This window comes from Herpailurus yagouaroundi, unplaced genomic scaffold (assembly GCF_014898765.1).
Source record: "Herpailurus yagouaroundi ecotype Mexico unplaced genomic scaffold, PumYag 139, whole genome shotgun sequence".
NCBI lineage: Eukaryota > Metazoa > Chordata > Mammalia > Carnivora > Felidae > Herpailurus > Herpailurus yagouaroundi.
Window position 1 is genome coordinate 48,388,837 of NW_024412394.1, and position 18,740 is coordinate 48,407,576.

The 18,740-nt window shown below is 34.9% G+C and overlaps 1 protein-coding gene across 1 annotated transcript in view; it reads right to left on the reverse strand.

Moving 5' to 3' along the window:
- The window catches only part of RNGTT (RNA guanylyltransferase and 5'-phosphatase), a 313,020-nt gene that overhangs the window by 187,296 nt on the left and 106,984 nt on the right, over positions 1 to 18,740 (reverse strand). The gene's annotated exons all lie outside the window — the stretch shown is intronic.

Consider the following 18,740-nt stretch of genomic DNA (forward strand, 5'->3'; position numbering starts at 1 on the left):
AAGGAAAGGAAAGGAAAGAAAAAAGAAAAGAGAAAAGGAAAGACAAGACAAGAAAAAAGGCAGCTTCTCAGACTAAATACAGAGCTTTGAAGTTTAAAATATTGTCTTTCTAGCAGCTGTAATACAAACTTTCCAATACATCTACTGAAACACCTAAGAAAAATGCAGAATGAAAACTTTAAACCTCATATTAGGACGAAAAAGTCCACATGCTACCACAACTTAAAGGCTGATAGGTCTCTATTCAAAAGGTTGGTCAAGGGGCGCCTGGGTGGCGCAGTCGGTTAGGTGTCCAACTTCAGCCAGGTCACGATCTCGCGGTCCGTGAGTTCGAGCCCCGCGTCGGGCTCTGGGCTGATGGCTCAGAGCCTGGAGCCTGTTTCCGATTCTGTGTCTCCCTCTCTCTCTGTCCTTCCCCTGTTCATGCTCTGTCTCTCTCTGTCCCAAAAATGAATAAACATTGAAAAAAAAAATTAAAAAAAAAAAAAAAGGTTGGTCAATGCGGGCACCTGGGTGGCTCCGTTGGTTAAGAAGTCTACTCCTGATTTCGGCTCAGGCCCCTCCCCTACTCGCACACTCTCTCTCACTCTCTCTCAAAGTAAATAAATAAACTTAAAAAAAAAAATTAAAAGGTTGGTCAACGGACCTTGCATATCATACAGACAGCAGGCCTGACCAACAAAAATGATTCTTTCAGCACCTGGGTGGGTCAGTCGATTGAGCGTCCGACTTTGGCTCAGGTCATGATCTCACAGCTCGTGAGTTCGAGCCCCGCGTCAGGCTCTGTCCTGACAGCTCAGAGCCTGGAGCCTGCTTCTGCTTCTGTGTCTCCCTCTCTCTCTGCCCCTAACCCACTCGCATTCTGTCTCTGTCTCTCTCAAAAATAAATATTTAAAAAAAAATAAAAATAAAAAAAATGACCCCTTCAAATTCCCTCCGTGTCTACTATAGACTATAGATCACAAACACAAGGTTTATACCAACCAAACAGAAACCAGGTAGCTGTTCTTCCACATGTGTCTACAACATCATGGGGCAAACTGCTCCTATACTCTCTCTCTCCCCGTGTTTTAGATGGTTTTCAAAGAGTATCTATAGGGGGTCCCTTGGACTCTTTCAGACAGTCCATGAGGTCAAAAGTATTTTCATAATAATGCTAAGCAGTAATTAACCCTTTTCACCATCACAGAGTATATGGTGCAGTTTTCAGAGACAATGTGACATATGATACCACAACTGAATCCAGCCGTCTTCCATGAAGCCAGACCTTTTTTAATCCGCAAAAAGGCAAAACAATGCCAATCTTGTACTAAATTGTTTTTGCTTTAGAATATTTAATTTTGCACAAAAATGTTATTTCTATTAAGATAGTAGGTTTATTGTTTTAAAATAAACATTTGCAATTATAATTTCTAATATGATAACTATCATTAGATATAACCCACATAAATTAAAAAAACTCTCCAGGTCCTCAATGATTATAATGAGTATAAAGGAGTCCAGAGACCAAAAGTCTAAAAACTGGTACTCTAGGTAATGTAAGTCTCTTATGGACCTTCACTTCCTTTGCTGATACAAACATCGAGTCAAAGAAAAGAAGAAGGAAGAATATGTGTATTGGTTTCATGTTCACTCATAAAGGAAGTGCCGGAGTTGCAAAGAGACAGGAAGCTCCCAGAGAGCAGAATATATTGAAAACTAATATTCATAGACTCCATCTGTTCAGAGGATCATGCAGTAGAAGACAAAGGAATAGTCCATTTCACTCTAGCATAGTCCCAGCTAGACAAATGACATGAATGTAAACTAGAATGCCAACTGAAATTTAAAGAGTGCACACAAGAAGGATCTACAACTCTTGCCATCTAACAAACAGTAGGAAAAAATAAGATCATCACAAAAACTCACAGGAAAACTAAAACTTTAAAAATAAATTCCATTTTTAAAAATCCATGAAAAAGAAATAAATTTTTAGAAAAGTTTTGTATCCTCAGTAGGATACCAAAGGACAAAATCTTTTTAAAAAAAAAAGACAAAGAGAAATAGAGTAATAAGAACTGGATGAGGAGAAAAACAAAACAAAGCAAAACAAAACAAAACAAAACAAAAAAACAACATGAGATTAAAAGAAGACGAGTAAAGCAAATACTTAATATTACAGAGAGGGTAAAAAAAAAAAAATCCACATTAGGGAAAATAAACCAACATTAGGGAAAATTAAATCTTTCTTATGAGACCAAGCTCAAGATTTTCCAGAATGCAGGAGGGGAAAACGGAAAAAACTGAATCACTATATTGTATAAAAAAATCAATATCCAAGATTACATTAAGTATGTCCAAAGAAACCAGAACACTTAGAACGATGCAAGAAAAAAGGGCATTTAATACCTACATACCTTTCTTGAAAATGTACTTTAGTCAGCACTGTAGTTAGCACTGTAGTTAAAGATGTTACGAACTTCACCGACTCTGGTCAGAGACATCAATAAAGTGATAGGAATTAAATTAACTCAGAACAATAAAAAGCAAGTGGAGGACAACCATCAGAAGATGAAAAGGATTTCAATAGATTTCTGAAATACAAAGAGGATAGAAACCTATTGATATTAAGCCAGAACATACCCACAACAATGGGGGGGGGGGGATCTTCACTGAAGAAGAAGGAAGAGCTGATCATCAGTAAAGTGATAGCTGAGGGGAACAAACAACTCTGAAAATTGCTAGGCTACCAAATAAGAACAACAAGGATCACGCATCACCTAGCTAATGTATTTGGAGATCTCTGCCATTTGTGTTTCAGAATACAAAAAAATTATGTTCTTTATGATATCTCTACTTTAAAAACTGATTTCTGCTTACAATTTCCTTCATCTAACGGTAGCAAATAAAATTCCAGTGATACACAGGCATATCTCCACAGAGAAACCTGAACTGTGATTCTGTTTACATTTCTTTAGTCGAAAATAAGTCTTGTAAGAGAACTTAATGTCATCTCTAATAAAAACTATAAATCTGCCCAGTGCCTTAATCAACCCCAACGCTTTCAAATTATTTATTGCCTTGAAATTACACCATGAACATTGATGCAGTTCTCTCCTTCACCTCTTGTAAATCATCTCAACAATGAAAATATTTTTATGTGTGAATTTATCAAAGAAATTTTCTTAAACTAACTCAAGTTTTCAGCAAAACTCAGAGGCAATATAATCCACAAACTCTAAAATACAAATGTAGACTATAAAAAGTAGTTAGAATCCAAGAGAAAAGGGCTAAGGAAAGTTCAGAGTGTGGCTGGAAGAACTAGCCAGCAGATGCCAGAAATTATGCACAAAAATACACTCCGAGAGTAAATGGCTTTCTTAAGAGAAAAAGAGAATTTCGATGTTTGAAATACTGAGTACAGAAGGCAGAATACAATGAGGTAGAGACAGAACCACAGACAACTGAAAAGAATCACAGAGAAAAGGCATTTGCCTAGAACAAGCCTGAGTCTGGCCAAAGCAAAGCTTTGAGTAATATAATCTAAAATATCACTTCCTATATTCTCCTCTCATAGCAACCTCCCACAAATAACTGATCCAGGAATATCTAATTTCTTTGAAGATAGGTAATATTAAGGGAACTGACATAGCATCAATACAAAAGTACTGAATGAAAAGAGGTAGAAAGGTAATATGAGGTAGAACGGTAATACTAACAGTGCAAACTTCACAGAAAAATACTGCCATACAACAGATGACAATTATTACCACATACTTGATCATGACTTTTTAAAAATAAAACTCTCACTGATATAAAGCAGACCAACAAAGCAGAAATGTAAAAAGATTCGAGGAAAAAGATGGCATAACAATTGAGTAATATAAAAGGTAACATGACAAAACACAGGAAAATAGTTCAAGGGAAAAAATCATCAGCACAGAAATGAAAGGATATAGCAAATACAGAACAATAATATAGAACAAATAATAAGAGAATGGAGATTTGAAGGACACAACAAAATGAAACAGAACAAAGGAAAAAGAAATTAAAGGGATCAGAGCACCAATATTAGATTTAGAGCAATGGTTCTCAAAGCAGGGTCCCTGGACAAGCAGTTGCGTTTCACTTGGGAATTTGAGAGAAACCGCAATTTCTCATTCCACCAAAGATTTACTAAAGTCAGAAAATCTGGAAATGGAACCCAACAGTCTGTTTTAACAAGCCCTCCAGATAATTCAGATCCACACTAAAGTTTTGGAACTGATGCCTCGGAAGATGGAAAAAGAGACACAATATGAACATAGCCAAAATGTCCAAAGAGGAAAACCAATCAGTATAACATCACAAATATTTAAATATAAACAATAAACTTAAAACTTGAATCTGCATATTAAGAAGGGCATAAGTAACAGAGAAAACTGACCTAGAACAGTGAACTCCAAGACATATCTAGGAAGTTAGTGAACTTTAAAGATGAAAAAATAATCTTTTGAGCAAAGAAACAAAAAGATTAAGTTAATTAAATGGAGGGGGGAAGAAACAAAAAATCAGATGGCATCTTATTGCTTCACAACAACATTAAATATTAGAATACAGTGGAACACTCACAGGTTAAGCATGAGCCAGGATTTTTATATTCCTTTAAACGACCCTTCAAAAATAAAAATGACAACAAGTAAACACTCTTAAACATGCAAGAACTAAGGGATCACTGTTCTCATGAAATATTCTTGAGAAAACTACTAGGAGTTAAAACTTCAGCTAAGCAAGAATGGGAAAAGGAGTACTATTATTAAAGCAGTAAAGCATAATTAGCTATAAAATAAAACAAATGTGGGGATTAGGAAGAAAAAACAGAAAGTAAATATCATCTACCCCAATAATATGAAAATAATATAAATAAAAATTGAGAGAAAAAAAGGAGAAATGATGGGTTGGAACTCCCATCTTTGGAATTTAATGTTAACAAATCAAGTAGTAGAATATGAGTATACTTCACAGTAGGAAAATAAAAACTCATAGTGGAGAAATGGGAGTAAAAGAACAAAGACTTATATTATGCATAGGTAGAAATTTAATAGCTAATATTTAAAGAAATACAAAACTAAAGATATCATAGAAAGATACAATTGTGAAACTAATCACTAAAACAAAAATACAGACAACCCAAATACCAGAAAACTAGAAATGCATGCACCAACACACATTTTAACAGCAGAATGAAAGACCTGTGGTTAACTATGAAAAGAGAAAACAACACAATAACAGCATCAATATCCAATATATTTTTCACATGGATAAATGTAAATGGAATAAATCATCAGTTAAAAAAATAAAAGAGTTATACACATGTCCATGTAAGTAAGAACTTGGACAGAAATGTTTGTTGCAACATTATTCACAATAACCACCAAGTGAAAACAACTAAAAATGTCCATCAACTAAAGGATAAACAAAGTTAAATATCCACACAAAGAAATATTTTGGGGGCCATAATGAGGAATGGCATACTGATTCATGCTACAACATGGATGAACCTTAAAAACATATGCTATATGAAAGAAATCAGGCACAAAAACACCACATTTTGAATGATACAGCTTCTATGAAATGTCCCCAAATAGTCAAATCTATAGAGACAGAAAATAGACTGGTGGCTGCCAAAGGCCAGAAGTTTGGAAGAATTAGGGAATGGTTGCTAACAAGTACAGAGTTTCTTTTGGTGGCGATGAAAAATGATCTAAAGTTGACTGTGGTGGTGATCATACAATTCTGAATTGCACACTAAATTGAATTCATTGAAATTGTACATTTGAATGAGCAGACTGTACGATACGCAATTACATCTCGATAAAGCTGTTTAAAATTCTAAATAACAGAAGTGTTACAGTGTGGATCACAAAGGAAAACAAAACTTCACTGTATACAAAGCACATACCTAAAATAATATGATTCAAAAAACCTTTGAAGTAGTATGATAAATAAAGGCAAAAACAAACAAAAAGAAACAAGGCTCACAATATTAGTCACAATCTTAAAAGTCAAGACAAAAAAAAAAAAAACCTTTATAAGTCTAAGGGAATATAAATCCAAATGAATAAATAATTATCTATGAAATTATCATCACCAAAAAGCACAGTATGAATATTCATGAAGAAACTTTAGAAGACACTGTAATTAAACAGCCACTAGTGTTAGGAAGATTTCATTCACCTCACTTAGTCCATGACAGATCAACTGAGCCAAAAATAAATACGAATATAAAGGCTAAAACAAAAACATAATTAGTAAGGCAAATTTGATTGACATATATAAATCTTTACTCTGAGTTGATAACACCTTTTAAAGGGTCTATGAAACAGTCCCAAGAACTGATAACACCTTATAATAAATTCCAAAAAGCAGAATATACAGATAATATCCTTTCACCTTAACACGATAAAATTTAAAATAACAAATTCAGAAAATAAAGACTTCTACCTTGAAATTTCAAAACTCTTTAACAAGCATGAAAAAAAGCAAAAAAGAAAACAAAATTGCAGACTTCTTAAAAACATGACAAAACTTACTCAGTATCCTATTCTAGTTATCAGACTACGTATGGCAGGCGCAGAAGGAAATTTTAAAGTACTAATATCTATAAGAAAAGAAGGAGAGTTAATGAATTCAATTGCCCAACTAAAAAGATAGTAAAGGACAATAAAGAGAAATACAAACCAAAGATTAATAAATAATAAAAGTAAGTTTTGCTTAGGAAAAGAGCAGAAGTAAGAAACAAAAGAAAGCTGGTTTATTGTGGAGGGGAAAAAACTTAAATAGCTACCATTATTCAGAAAAAAGCAAAGAAACAAATATTCAACTAATAAATCTGATAGGAAATAACCACAAAAACAAAAGAAATTTAAAGTCTTATCATCAATTACTTTCCTCAACTCTATACAATTAATTTTAAAATATCAATAAAATGGCTATTTTGCTAAGAATGATAATTTACCAAAACAGGGAAGTCTAGTTGGCTCAGTCAGTTAAGTGTTAGACTCTTGATTTTGGCCCACATCACAATCTCACAGTTCATGGGTTTGAGCCCCCTGTCAGGCTCTGCACTGATAGCACAAAGCCTGTTTGGATTTTCTCTCTCTCTCTCTCTCTCTCTCTCTCTCTCTCTCTCTTTTTCTCTGCCCCTTCCCTGCTCATGCTCAGTCTCTCTCAAAATAAATCAATAAACTTAAAAAAAAATAAAGAATGATAATTTACTAAAACAGACTCAAGAAGAGAAAAAAATCTAATCAAACCAATTTCCATAGAAGAAGTAGAGGAAGTCCAGTATCTGTTAACCCAACCCCAAACACTAGGACTCAAATAGTCCATGGGAGAATTCCATAAAATCCATCAAAACTAGATAATTCCAATGCTATTAAAACTACTCCAGAACAGCAGAAGAAAAAATCCTAAGTTCTTTTTGTGGAGTAGAACATTGATGTAAAAGTTACCAAAGAGTTACAGAACAAGATCACTTATTAACATCAATACAAAAATCCTAAATACAATGCTAGAAAAAAAAAAAAAAACGTTCATTACATCATTTAAAAATAATACACTATGGAGAAATAATCCATGTTCATGGACAGGAAGACTCAACAGTGACAAAATGTCAGTTTTTCCCAACTTGATCTATAGATTCAATGCAATCCCAATCAAAATGCCAGCAAATTATTTTGTGGATATCAACAAACTGACTTTAAAGTTTATATGGAGAGGCAAAAGACCCAGAACAGCCAATATAATGTTGAAAACAAAGAAATAAAGTTGGAGGCCTGACACTCCCTGACTTTAAGACTCACTATAAAGCTACAGTAATCAACACAGTGTAGTATTAGCAAAAGAATAGACAAACAGATCAACAGAACAAAACACAGATCCCAGAAACAGACTCACATAAATATAATCAATTGATCTATGATAAAGGAACAAAGGCAATACAATGGAGCAAAGACAGTTTTTCAACAAACGGTTCTACAACAACTATCGTATTCCAAAAAATGAATCTAGACATAGACCTTACACCCTTCACAAAAATTAACTCAAAATAAATCATAGACCTAAATGTAAAAAGCAAAACTATGCAACTCCTAGAAAATAAGGTAGGACAAAACCTAGACAACTTCGGGTATGGTGAATCCTTCTTAGATATAACACCAAAGACATGGATCCATCAAGACATGGATCCATGATCCATGTGGTTTGAGAAAACAAAACACATGATGGAAAAAATATCTGAAAAAGCACATCTAATAAGGACTCTTATCCAAAATATCCAAAGACTCTTAATAACAAAATGAACAAATCAATTAAAAAATAGGTCAAAGACCTTAACAGACACATCACTAAAGAAGCTATAGAGATGAAAAATAAGCATATGAAAAGATGCTCCACATCATATGTCATTATGGAATTGCAAATTAAAAAAAAAAAATGATGTGTGGTGTGTGTGTGTGTGGCCACCTATTAGAATGGCCAAAATCTGAAACACTGACATTATCAAATGCTGAGAAGGATATGGAACAACAGGAACTCTCATTCACTGCTAGTAAGAATGCAAAATGGTAAGCCATTTTGGCGGTTGATTACAAAACTAAATATACTCTTACCATATAACTGAACTATTGTGCTCTTTGGTATTTACTCAAAAAAGTTGAAAATTTATATCCACACAAAACCTACACGTGGGTGTTCACAGCAGCTTTATACATAATTGCCAAAATGTGGAAGCAACCAAGAATCCTTCAGTAGGTGAACGGATAAATAAACTGTGGCATGTCCAGACAATGTAATATTACTCAGCACTAAAAAGTGAGCTATCAAGCCATGAAAAAGACATAGAAACAATACTTAATGGCATATTAATAAATTAAAGAAAACTATCTAAAATAGTGTGATTCAAAAAATAAAATAAAGTAGTATGATTCCAACTATATGACATTCTAGAAAAGGTAAAACAAAAAAGTATAAAAATCAGAACTTGCCAAGGGACAGGGGAAAGAAAGGGATGATTAAGCAGAGCATAGATAGGTACGGCAATGAAAATACTCTGTATGACACTATCCTGATGGATATGTTATTAATATACTTGTTCAAACCTACAGAAAGTACAACACCAAGAATAAATCCTAATGCAAACTAGATTTCGGGTGATTATGGTGTCAATGTGTGTTCATCAGTGGTAACAAATGTAACATTCCAGTGAGTAATGTTGATAATGTGAAAAACCATGCATATGTGGTGGCAGCAGGTGTAAGTGAAATCTCTGTACCTTGCTTTAAATTTTGCTGAGAGAGAAGGAGCTAAGATGGCTGAGTAGTAGGAGGACCCTGGGCTTGCCTCATCCCTCAAACACAGCTAGATAAATATCAAATCATTCTGAATACCCAAGAAATAGATCTGAGGACTATAGAACAAACTGCACAACTGGAGGAAGAGAAAAGTCCACATTGTGAAAGGTAGAAGTGCAGAGACATGGTTTGGGAGAGAAACAGACTGCAGGTGCTGTAGATGGGAGGAAGGGAGAGAGAGAAAGAGGAGTACACAGGGGATCGCACAAGGAAAACACCTCCCTAAAGCCACTGACTGGGAAAACAAGAGGGGCTGATTTTCTTAAGTTTTTACAACCAGTGGAGCTCAAAGAGTGTAGTTTTAGAGGCCCATGGTGTGGCCAGTGGTGGAACCCAGCAGGCGCTGCTGTGCTCCTGTGGATAAGGAGGGCAGATAGCCTGGGAGCAGACAGTGCCATCTGAGGATGCCCTGGCAGGCACTGGGAGAGATGGTTCCCCCTTCTTGGAGCACATCTGGAAGAGGTGGCACTGCCTCTCATGAGTCACAATCTCATGGTTCATGAGTTCAAGCCCAATGCTGGGCTCTGTGCTGATAGCTCAGAGCCTAGAACCTGCTTCTGATTCTGTGTCACCCTTGCTTTCTACCCCTCCCCCACGCTCTCACTCACTCTCTCTGTCAGAAATAAAAAAAACATTAAAATAATTTTAATAAAAAAATAAAATAAAAATCAGAAAGGAACTCATTGACAGTAATACAATAATAATGGGGAGTTTTAACATACCACTTATCAGTGGACAGATCATCTAAGCAGAAAGTCAATGAGGAAATAATGGCTTTGAATCACACACTGGACCAGATGGACTTAGCTATATTCAGAACATTTCATCCTAAAGCAGAATACACATTCCTTTCAAGTGCACATGGGGCATTCTCTAGAACAGATAACAACTAGGCCTCAACAAGTACAAAAAGATTCAGATCATATTACACAAGTTTTCCAATCACAGCGCTGTGAAATTTGGAGTGAATCACAAGAAAACATTTGCAAAGACCACAAATACATGGAGTTTAATGAATGTCCTACTGAAGAATGAATGGGTCAACCAGAAAATTAAAGAAGAAATACAACAATACACGGAAACAAATGAAAATGAAACCATGACAGTGGAAAACCTTTGAGATGCAGCAAAAGCAATCACAAGAGAGAAGTATATAGCAATATAGGCCTACCCCAAGAAACAAGAAAATTCTCAAAATCACAAACTAACCTTACACCTAAAGGAGCTAGAAAAAGAACAATAAGTGAAGCCTAAAGCCCATAAAAGAAGGGAAATAATAAAGATTAGAGCAGAAATAAATGATATAGAAAAAAAAACAAAAAACAAAAAACAAATAGCAGTGGAACAAGATTAATGAAACCAGGAGATGGTTCTTTAAAGAGTAAAAGTGTTAAACCTGTAGCCAAATTTATCAAAAAGAAAAGAGAAAGGACCAAAATAAATACAATCACTAATGAGAAAAATCATAACCAACACCACAGAAATACAAACAATTATAAGAGAACATCATGAAAAATTGTATGTCAACAAATTGGGCAATCAAGAAGAAATGGATAAATTCCTATAAACATAAACTACCAAAACTGAAATAGGAAGAAATAGAAAACTTGAACAGACTGATAACCAGTAAAGAAATTGAAGCAGTTATCAAAAATCTCCCAACAAACACAAGTCCAGGGCCAGATGCCTTCCCAGGAAAATTCTAACAAACATTTAAAGAAGAGTTAATACCTATTCTTCTCAAACTGTTCCAAAGAATGGAAATGGAAGGAAAACTTACACATTTATTCTACAAGGTCAGCATTACCTTGATTCCAAAACCAGCTAAGTCTCCACTTAAAAAAAGAGAACCACAGGCCAATATCCCAGGTAAAGTTGGATGCAAACATTCTCAACAAAATACTAGCAAATCGAATTCAACAGTACATTAAAAGAATCATTTACCACAATCAAGTAGGATTTATTCCTGGATTGCAAGGGAAGTTTAATATTTGCAAATCAATCAACATGATATACCACATTAATAAAAGGAAGGGTAAGAACCATATGACCCTCTCAATAGATGCAGAAAAAGCAGTTGACAAAGTACAGCATCCATTCTTGATAAAAACCTCAACAAAGTAGGAACAGAAAGGTCATACCTCAAGATAATAAAGGCCATATATGAAAGACCCACAGCTAATATCATTCTCGATGAGGAAAAACTGAGAGCTTTTCCTCTATGTTCAGGAATAACACAGGGATGTCCACTCTCACCATTGTTATTTAACATAGAACTGGAAGTCCTAGCCTCAGCAATCAGAAAACAGAAAGAAATAAAAGGCATCCAAACCAGCAAGGAAGAAGTCAAACTTTCACTATTTGCAGACAACATGACAATCTATGTAGAAAACATGAAAAACTCCACCAAAAAATTACTAGAACTGCTACACTAATTCAGTAAAGTCGCAGGATACAAAATAAGTATCTAGAAATCTGTTGCATTTCTATATACCAATAATGAAGCAGCAGAAAGAGAAATCAAGGAATCAATCTCATTTACGGTTCCACCAAAAACCATAGGATACCTAGGAATAAACCTAACAAGGAGGTAAAGAATCTGTACTCCCAAAACTATAGAACACTGAAGAAAGAAACTGAAGATAACACAAAGAAATGGGAAAACATTCTGTGCTCATGGATTGGAAGAACAAATATTGTTAAAATACCTACACTACCCAAAGCAATCTGCACATTTAATGCAATCCCTATCAAAAGACCAACAGCATTTTTCATGGAGCTAGAACAATCCAAAAATGTGTATGGAATCCAAAAAGATCTCAAATAGCCAAAGCAATCTTGAAAAAGAAAAGCGAAGCTGTAAGCATCACAATTCCACACTTCATATTACAAAGCTGAAGTGATAAAAGACAGTATGGTACTGGCATAAAAACAACACAGAGATGAATAGAACAAATAGAAAATCCAGAAATGGATCCACTACAATATGGTCAACTAATCTTTGACAAAGCAGGAAAGAGTAGCCAATGGAAAAAAGTCTCTTCAACAAATGGTGCTGGGAAAACTGGACAGCAACATGCAGAAGAATAAAACTGGACCACTTTCTTACACCATACACAAAAATAAACTCAAAATGGATAAAAGACCTAAATGTGAGACAGAAAACCACCAAAATCTGAGAGGAGAACACAGGCAGTAACCTCTTTGCTATCACCCATAGCCACCTCTTACTAGATATGTCTCCTGATGCAAGAGAAACAAAAGCAAAAATGAACTTATTGGGACTTCACAATAAAAAGCTCTGCACAGAAAAGGAAACAACCAACAAAACTAAAAGACGACCTTCGAAATGGGAGAAGATATTTGTAAGTGACATATCTGATAAAGGGTTAGTATCCAAAATCTATAAACAACGTATACAACTCAAACCCAAAAAAAATAATCCAATTAAAATGGACAGCAGGCATGAATAGACATTTTTCCAAAGAAGACATCCAGATAGCTAAGACACATGAAAAAAAATGTTCAATATCACTCATCATCAGGGAAATGCAAATCAAAACTACAATGAGATATCACCTCACACCTGTCGGAATGGCTACAATTAACAACACAAGGAAACAACAGATGTTGGCAAGGATGCAGAGAAAGGGGAACTCCCTTATGCTGTTGGTGGGGATACAAACCGGTGCAGCCCCTCTGGAAAATAACATGGAGGTTCCTTAAAAGTGAAAAATGAAACTATAATATAATCCAGCCATGGCACTACTAGGTATTTGCCCAACGGATACAAAAATACAGATCCAAAGGGGTACAAGCAATCCAATGTTTATAGCAGCATTATCAACAATAGCTATATCATGGAAAGAGCCCAAATGTCCATTGACTGATGAATGGATAAAGAAGATGTGGTGTATATATATGCATACATACAATGGAATATCACTCAGCCATCATAAGAATGAAATCTTACCATTTGCAACAACATGGATGGAACTAGAGAGTATTATGCTAAGCAAAGCAAAATAAGTCGGAGAAAGACAAATACCATATGATTTCACTTATATTCAGAATTTAAGAAATAAAGCAAATGAACATAGGGGGAAAAAAGAGAGAGAAGCAAACCAGAAAACAGACTCTTAACTAACGAGAACAAACCAAGGGTTGCTGGAAGGGAACTGGACAGAAGGATAGGTTTAATGGGTGATGAGGATCAAGGCAGGCAATTGCTGTGATGAGCCCTGGGTGTTGTATGTAAGTGATGAATCACTAAATTCTACTCCTGAAACCAATACTACACTATATGTTAACTAACTTGAATTTAAATAAAAATGTGAAACTTAAAAAAAAAAAAGTTGTGAACCAAACTGCTGTAAAGAAAAGAAATAACAATAATAATGAAGTCTTCAAAAATAGTAACAATACATTAAGCAGGACTTATCATATTAGGACATATTTTCATGTAACTCATGAGATAAATAAATCTAACAGAAAAAGATAATTGTATTATATCTATAGATGAAAAGTCATTTGGCAATACTGAATACCTTTTTTTTTTAATGTTTATTTATTTACATTGGGAGAAAGCTCACACTCAGGGAAAAGGGGCAGAGAGAAAGGAAGAGAAAATCTTAAGCCAGTTCCACACCGCCAGCAAAGAGCCCCATGTGAAGATCAATGTCACAAGCCACAAGATCATGACCCGAGCCAAAATCAAGAGTAGAACGCCCAACTGAGCTACCAGGTGCCCCATAAATACCTATTCTTGAGTAAAAGTAAAACAACTCAATATTCTGGTTTCTCTTCGGAATGCATAAATCTTTCAGCTTTTAAAAGTAAAACAACTCAGCAAAATAGAACCAGACACTTGTTTAACCTGATAAAATAGATTTCAGACTCAGAGGCAACATATACTTGTAAGCAACACTAGAAGCACCTCCATGCAAATCAAGAACAAGATCCCTATAACTATCACTACAATTTAAATCTGTATTCATACATAACTGAATCAGACAAGAGAAAAATATATTAAAAATCTAAAGAATAAAACTGTGTCTATTTATACTTACTATGATTGAATACCTAGAAAATCCAAGAGAATCAACTGAAGAATTATCATAAACAACAAAATATAGTGAGAACTGGAAAAATAAAGTCTGTATACCAAAATCAACAGCTTTCTTTTTTTTCTTATTTTTAAAAATGCTTTTTAATGTTTTTATTCATTTTTGAGAGAGAGAGAGAGAAAGACAGAGAGAAAGAGAGAAAGAGAGAAAGAGAGAGAGTACCAGCAGGGGAGGGGCAGAGAGAGAGAGGGAGACACAGAAAGCCAAGCAGGCTCCAGGCTCTGAGCTGTCAGCACAGAACCCAACACGAGGCTCAAACCCAACAACTGTGAGATCATGACCTGAGCCAAAATTGGATGCTTAACTGACTGAGCCACCCAGGTGCCCCCCAAATCAACAGCTTTCAAATTTAAAAACTTGTATAAAAGGCATCTGCTAAGTCCTACAGGTAACAACACCCTTAATAGTTAAAATAGACTTCCTGCTCCAAAGAAAAGGAATAAATATGGCTGTATCACTCTCGCTACCTGTATTCAACATTAAATAAGAGGCTCTTAGCCAGTATAAAAAGGCAAGAGAAAAAATAAAAAGGTATCCAGATTGGAAAGGAAAACTAAAAGTGCCCTTTTTTGTTTTGTTTTGTTTTGCAGAGGACATGACTGTCTCTGTAAAAAGATATGATGGAATCTATAAAAAGCTAGTACATGGGAACCTGGGTGGCTCAGTTCATTAAGAGTCTGACTGCAGCTCAGGTCATTATCTTATACTTCGTGGGTTCAAGCCCCATGTCAGGCTCTGTGCTGACAGCTAAGAGCTTGGAGCCTGCTTCAGATTCTGTGTCTCCCTCTCTTTCTGCCCCTCCCCCACTTGTGTTCTCTCTCTCTCTCTCTCTCTCTCTCTCTCTCTCTTTCTCAAAAATAAATAATTAAAAAATAATCTAGTAAAGTAATGAGTTAGCAAGACTGCAAGAAAAAAATCAATACACAAAAATCAATGTATTACTATATGTTATCAACAATTAAAAATTGAAAAATTTAAATACTATTTATAATATATCAAAGAGTATGAAATCAATCTGAAAAAAGTCAGATGAGTAAAACCACAAAATTTCTTTTTTTTCTATTTTATTTTTTTAATTTACTCCAAGTTAGTTAGCATATCATGCAATAATGATTTCAGGAGTATAATCCAGTGATTCATCCCCTACATATAACACCCAGTGCTCATCCCAACAAGTGTTCTCCTCAATGCCTATCACCCAGTTAGCCAATCCCCCCACCCACAACCCCTCCAGCAACCCTCAGTTTGTTCTCTGTATTTAAGAGTACCTTATGTTTTGTCCCCCTCCCTGTTTTTATATTATTTTTGCTTTTCCTCCCTTATGTTCATCTGTTTAAACAAAAAAAATTTCTGAAATTAAAGACCTAAATAAAAGGAGAGAAATACCAGTTTGATAAACTGGAAAACTCAACACTGTTAGGGTATCAAATCTTCTCCCCCAAATTGATCTATATATTCAATGCAATTCCAATCCAAATCCCAGCATGCACTTCGTAGATACTGACAAACTTATTCTAAAATTCACATGAAAATGCTAAGGCCTAGAAAGTTGGAAGGTTAATCCTATCTCATTTCAAGGTTTAATCTGAAACGTAATCAAGACAGTGTGGTACTAGTGTAAAGACAGACAAATACAATCAAGGGAACAGAACAGAGTCTAGAAAAAGACCCAGACATTCCATGACAACTTAGTTTTCATAAAGGTGCAAAAAGCAAGTCAATGAAAAAAGGGCAGTCTCTTCAATAACTGGTGCAGAAACAATTGGATGTTCATATACAAAACAAACAAAAACCTATCAAGTGACTAAAAATAACTCCAATGTCTAAAAATAACTCAAATGTCTAAGACTACGGAATAGTTAAATTATGGTACTGATAAGATGAAAATCTTTGCATCTGTGAAAAAAAAAGGAAAGGGGGGACTATCTCTACATACCAATACTGGGGTAAGGGGACTCAAAATATATTAAGTAAAAAAAGCAAAGAATAGAATAAAAGAAAGAAAGAATAAAAGCATAGAATGGTGTGTTAAGAATCATCTCTTGGAAAAGGTTGGTAAGAATAGTAAATGTATTTGCTTATATATGCATAGGAAAATTCTGATGGATACAGTTATAAGCTAATGGCAATGGTTATTCTTCTGATGTGATAAATGAATAGAAAACTTTCATAGAAACATTTTGCTGTGTGACTTTAAAAATTTTATAAACATATTAATCCATTCAAATAATACTCTTTTAATTGGCCTTCAAGCTGTAAATACAAACAAGCTGTAAATACAAATAAGCTGTAATCTGAGAAGCTGTTATTTGTTTTTACTATTTTGGATGCTGTATTCTAATTATGTATACTAAAGTTAAAAACTGAACAACTCATTATCTCTTCACTGGACTTGACAGATCAAATGACAAAATGAGTAGGTTGTTAACAGAGCTATGTTAAGTCCTAAAATCAAAGTTATCTCCAAGATTTTATAGATATATACAAATAAAATTCTATTATTCTACACATTTCTGTGCATTCTTCATAGTTGTAAATTTTGTTTAAATCCACATAAAAACTAGCATTCCTCATAAAAAATGATACATACTTCTCTCAAAAATGCTTTATTATTCATAATATCACTATTTCACCCATTCCCATTAGTAATGATAAAAATAATAAGAATCTCTACAGCAATCATCTGTTACATGTAGCTACTATCCTATAACTGGTGTTGCTGTAGTCTTAACCTTTAGACCAACTCTGCTACAAAATGTGCTTTTCTTCTTTATTACATGGAACAAAAAAAAAAAAAACAACAGAACTGGAAAATGAGAGGAGGAAGTTATACTTAAAATTCCACATACTAGAATTCTTTTAATTTTTTTTTTAAGTTTACTTATTTTGAGAGAGAATGCACACGCACACGTCAGCAGGGGAGGGGCAGAATCCCAAGCAAGCTCCGTGCTGTCAGGGCAGAGCCTGATGTGGGGCTCGAACTCATGAACTGTGAGATCATAACCTGAGCCAAAATCAAGAGTCTAACACTTAACTGACTGAGCCACACAGGCACCCCTAGAATTCCTTTTAAAAAAAGAGTATCTTAGAATTTTTTAGGGGTTATATAAGCTAAGTGTTTAAAAAAAAAATAACAGGTTTTTCTAGTGAAAAACTACATGAAAAGTTGTTCAACCTACTTCACATACCTTAAGAACAGTTCTTATAGTAATCCACTGCAAATATTTCTAAGTAGCACTGATTGTAACTAAAGAAACTGTATGATCTAAGACATTTTCTTAAATGTTGAACTTGAATTATGACAGCACAAGCTGTCAAGTTAGTTTTTTTTTTTTTTTAAATGAATGCAAACTGAAACCATGTGGCCTCTGCTCAACTTTTACACTGATTTATAATTTAGAAAGTGTTTCTATAAGAATGCATTGCTCCAGTTAGCAAATTTTCACCAATGACATAGTCCATGTTAAGTGTCTATCAACCTTATCCTCACCCTTACCCTACAGATTGGGCAGGGCACAGAAATAGATACCCCTTTAACATCCCTGCTGCCAAAACAGACACAAAAGGCAAGCAGTGAGCTGTGGGAAGATCATGGCAGCAGGGATCAACCAAGAGTTCCATGCCAAGCAGGTGTTATGCAAAAATTCCATAAAAATAGAATAATAACTTCGTATTCATTGACATGAAAAATGATAGGCACTGGACAGTGCTGGGATTACTGTAGCTATTATATCCAAGGGCTCATTCCAAATTAAGTGGACATGAGCAGAAGCGGGTAAAATACTACAAAAATTTACATCATCTAGCATGTGGGATTATATTAGAAAAGAGTTTAAAATGCATACTTGCAGATGTTGCTATACTTCCTATATTATTCTATCATAACCACCCCTTCTCCAAAATATAATAATTTCATGTTGCATCTTTACTGTCAAATACTATGTAGTAGTTAAAAATAATGAGACAAATCTCTAAGCACTAACCTGAAAATATTTCCAAGCCACACTGTTAGATAAAGAAAACAACTTGGGGCGCCTGGGTGGCGCAGTCGGTTAAGCGTCCGACTTCAGCCAGGTCACGATCTCACGGTTCGTGAGTTCGAGCCCCGCGTCAGGCTCTGGGCTGATGGCTCGGAGCCTGGAGCCTGTTTCCGATTCTGTGTCTCCCTCTCTCTCTGCCCCTCCCCCGTTCATGCTCTGTCTCTCTCTGTCCCAAAAATAAATAAAAAATGTTGAAAAAAAAA